Here is a 4,622-nt window from a genome sequence, read left to right as displayed (position 1 = left end):
TCTTAGAAGGACTTCTGACTGACCCAGTTTGAGTCAGATACCCACTTCTGATCCAAACACTATGGGAAGGGTGCTTACCTCTGTGAGTCTTCCAGTCTCTGGAACAAGTCATTGGTTTTGTTCCCTCTGTATTTTTATTTGCTTGGCTGTGAAATGAGGATAATTTTAATTATCTAGCCTTAGCACAGGATTACTGTGGTTTTTACTTGAATAAATATAGATAAAAGTGACCTAATAACTGTAAAGTTCTCTTTAAATGCATTATTTGTATTAAAATGCTTGAAAACAATGTGTTTATTATTTATGATCACAAGTAATACCATCCTGATGCCATTTCTGCACCTACTCTCAAACAACCCTTTTGACTTAGAGCGTCTAAGTGTCTGCTTTGGTGTTAAGGCAACAGGATCCCCACTCAACTGCAGTGTTGGTTACCCTTTGGGGGGCCTCACCCCTCTCTGAGTCAGTGGTGGAAACTGAGGGAGGTTCCTCAGAGGGAGGAACCTCTTCCCACAAAAACACTCACACATTCCTAAATCCAACATTTTGTATATGATTTCAGCGGCTCCATAAACCCACTAAAGCCCTGTCTCCAGCTCCAGATGCAGGGAGCACCCTCAGAGGCTTAGTAACCTGCACCTCCTCTCCACTGATGAGAAAGGGAAAAGTCACTTTCAATAGATTGCACTGTCACAATTGAATAAGAACATTAAATCAGAGGCAGAGGGAAAAAAAAAAAAAACTACATCCTCTTAAAAGGTTACAAATTCCATTTTTATCTCTCCAAAGACCATTTCCTTTTCAATTTATCCAACAGTAAGCCTTCCCTCCTGTGTCATTTATGGAACAGGAATTAATGTATTTCTGTCCTCTTTATTTCCTTTAGTAGAAATTTCTTTTTATTTAATTCATGAAGGTAACACTATCCAGTATGATGATTCATATTATCAGGTTCTACTATAAGACAATAAACTTCTGAAAATAAATCTTATATAATATTTATAATCAGAGATATATATGCAAAATGAGAGATCAACACGTCCACTCAATATGCATTTAAATATGATGAATTTCTGGTCAATTTCTCCCTCAATATGTTTGGACAGTATTCTAATTAAACTAGAAACTTGATTATTTTTTCTACTAATTGTTTGACCCACTAACAAGGTAAGTGGGTAAATCTAATGAGCATAAACATGCATCTAGATAATTTGGGCCAAATCCACTTTTTATAAATCTCCAGCTTGACGTACATGGAAATTGTCACATCTACCAACATAGAGCTGAAGATATTTCAATAGATAAGGACAAACTGTCAAGTCATATTTGCTGCTGATCATCATATGCCATCTAAGATACTAAATCATATGGACGTTTACCTAAATCATGTGGAACTCTAGCTAGCATCTAGAGTCTCCTAATTAATGTATAAACTGGGATGATTCTTGAAGTGAATTAACCTGGATAAGGCTTTGGAGCTCCTTAAGTGCCCTACTGCACTCCTTTGCTAAATTGTACCCACGTTTCATTCATTAAACCTGAATTAAAATCCTATTTATGTCATTCACCAGCTGCATGACCTTTAGCAAGTGACTTGGCTTCTCTGCACCTAAATTTTTGTAGCCATAGAGGGGGGATGACTTGAAGGGTTGTCATGAGAATAAGAAAATGTGTATACCTCACACAATGCCAAACACAGAGTACTAAATAAGTACTAAATAAATGGTAAATTGCTAATGCTAGAAAATTTACAAAAATAATGGATGAATTTGCCAATTGTCCCTCCATGCAGTAGACATTACCCTTTACTCAAAAGACATGCACAGGTATACTCTACTCTTACAAACTATTTGCATTTGACATTGACATTTACATTTTCCTACCTTATCTTAACAATGGGCCTCTGACACAGAAGCTGATTTTACCATTCAAACGTACCTTTGATTTTTGTCTGTATATTTTAGTAATTTATTGCCATTTTAAATACTTATCTTTCTGGATACCCCCTTCTGCCCACAGCACTACATAATCCAAATAGACCTAAAAATCCAGATTGAAATTACCATGGTATGTGTCGCTTGCCTGTCAACTTTTTACATGAATACTAATATTATTTATTATAATACTTAAGAAACTAAATGTAGTAGATATTTGCTGGCATTTTTAATTATTACTTTGTTCACCTGGCATCTGAACCCCTATATGATCTTTTGTGGGAGGCACCTCACACGCTAGAAGTCTAAAAAAGCCAGAATGTTTCTTTCCCAGCCTCCCTGGCAGCTAGAAGGGTACATAAGTTAGGTCAATCAGTTACTCCATCACAGATTTTGAAGGAGGCACTTATGACACAAAGAAGGAGGGGATGGTGGCAGAGAATCTCTTTGGCAATAGCATTCAGCCTCCAGGAGTGGTGTGTGCAGAAGGGGCATCTGGAGTTCATCAGCAATGGCTGTGGTGTCCCTGACAGACCAATTCCATGACATGACTGTATCTGTGGTCCTGTGTCCTGCCTGCCTCTTTCTACCTATTGTCCAAGCCTGACTTCCCAGCCATCCACGATTCAGTTAGACACTGATTGCCTTCGGGCATTTCCTTTTCTGCTTAAACCAGCCAGAGTTCGTTTCTATAGCTTGGACACAAGAACCCTGACTGATACACTAAATCTAAATCCAGAAACAAAAACTTTTATAACAGGTATCTTGAATAACTGTGGAATTTTTCCAAAGAATAGATCAGAGTATCTAATTCCTACTCAGTGAATCATTCAACTTAAAAACAAGCAAACAAAACATCTGTTGACCTCATGCCTATCTCCAACCCACAACCCATTTCTTTGCTTTGATTCTGTATTAATTAGGAATAGATTTGGTTAACATAAGAGGGGAAGACATGCAAGTGTTTCTTCTCTCACACTAAAGATGTGCAAAAACAGGCAATCCACTGAGTCATCAGAGATCAGACTCCTTCTACCATTTTTTCCACTGCATTGGATTTGGATGTTGTGCTCTAAATTACCTCATGGCTCAGGATGGCTGCTCTTGAGGTAAAGTCATCACACCCCACATTCCAGGCAGCAGGAGAAACGTATAAGTGGTGTTCCTCCCAGCTGAATTGCTTCCTTTTAAGAAGATTGCCTAGGCGAGTCTGGTCTCAAAATGGAGGTAAAACCACCACCCAGTCGCCCCCAGCCCGACTCTGGCCATCGCCGCTGCTGCGGGGGGAGGAGGTCCATGATCCAGAGGAACCAGAACAGTTGAGAAAACTGTTTATCGGTGGTCTCAGCTTTGAAACTATAGATGATAGCCTAAGAGAACATTTTGAGAAATGGGGCACACTTACAGATTGTGTGGTGATGAGAGACCCCCAAACAAAACGTTCCAGGGGCTTTGGTTTTGTGACTTACTATTGTGTTGAAAAGGTGTATGCAGCAATGTGTGCTCGACCACACAAGGTTGATGGGCGTGTAGTGGAACCAAAGAGAGCTGTTTCTAGAGAGGATTCTGTAAAGCCTGGTGCCCACCTAACAGTGAAGAAAATTTTTGTTGGTGGTATTAAAGAAGATAGAGAAGAATATAATTTGAGAGACTACTTTGAAAAGTATGGCAAGATTGAAACCATAGAAGTTATGGAATACAGGCAGCGTGGAAAAAAGAGAGGATTTGCTTTTGTAACTTTTGATGATCATGATACAGTTGATAAGGTTGTTGTTCAGAAATACCACACTCTTAATGGGAATAATTGTGAAGTGAAAAAGGCCCTTTCTAAACAAGAGATGCAATCTGCTGGATCACAAAGAGGTCGTGGAGGTGGATCTGGCAGCTTTGTGGGTCATGGAGGAAACTTTGGAGGCAGTGGAGGTAACTGGCCATGGTGGAAACTTTTGTGGAAGAGGAGGCTATGGTGGTGGAGGTGGTGGCAGCAGAGGTAGTCATGGATGAGGTGATGGTGGATGTGATGGATTTGGAGGCGACGGTGGTAGCTATGGCGGTGGTCCTGGTTACAGTAGTAGAGGAGGCTATGGTGGTGGTGGGCCAGAATATGGAAACCAAGGTGGTGGATATGGTGGCGGTGGTGGAGGATATGATGGTTACAATGAAGGAGGAAATTTTGGAGGTAACTATGGTGGTGGTGGGAGCTATAATGATTTTGGAAATTATAGTGGACAACAGCAGTCAAATTATGGACCCATGAAGGGGGGCAGTTTTGGTGGAAGAAGCTCGGGAAGTCCCTATGGTGGTGGCTATGGATCTGGTGGTGGAAGTGGTGGATAGGGTAGCAGAAGGTTCTAAAAACTCCAAAGAAAAGGGCTACAGTTCTTAGCAGGAGAGAGAGCGAGGAGTTGTCAGGAAAGCTGCAGGTTACTTTGAGACAGTCGTCCCAAATGTCTTAGAGGAACTGCAAAACTCTGCCACACAAGGAACGATGATCCTTAGTCAGAAAAGTTACTGCAGCTTAAACAGGAAACCCTTCTTGTTCAGGACAACTGTTCATAGCCACAGTTTGCAAAAAGTGCAGCTATTGATTAATGCAATGTAGTGTCAATTAGATGTACATTCCTGAGGTCTTTTATCTGTTGTAGCTTTGCCTTTTTCTTTTTCTTTTCATTATATCAGGTGTATTGC

The 4,622-nt window shown here is 40.4% G+C and overlaps 1 pseudogene across 1 annotated transcript; it reads left to right on the top strand.

Annotated features, from left to right (window-relative positions):
- Nucleotides 1-3,155: 3,155 nt before the first annotated feature.
- On the top strand, nt 3,156-4,289 carry LOC307056498 (heterogeneous nuclear ribonucleoprotein A3-like; annotated as a pseudogene). Its single transcript has one exon. The product of its transcript is annotated as a heterogeneous nuclear ribonucleoprotein A3-like (transcript).
- Nucleotides 4,290-4,622: the final 333 nt, after the last annotated feature.

Source organism: Hyperoodon ampullatus (assembly GCF_949752795.1).
Source record: "Hyperoodon ampullatus genome assembly, chromosome: 1".
Taxonomy (NCBI): Eukaryota; Metazoa; Chordata; class Mammalia; order Artiodactyla; family Ziphiidae; genus Hyperoodon; species Hyperoodon ampullatus.
Note: the sequence above shows the minus strand (reverse complement) of the source record. Positions and strands in the feature narration are given on the sequence as shown.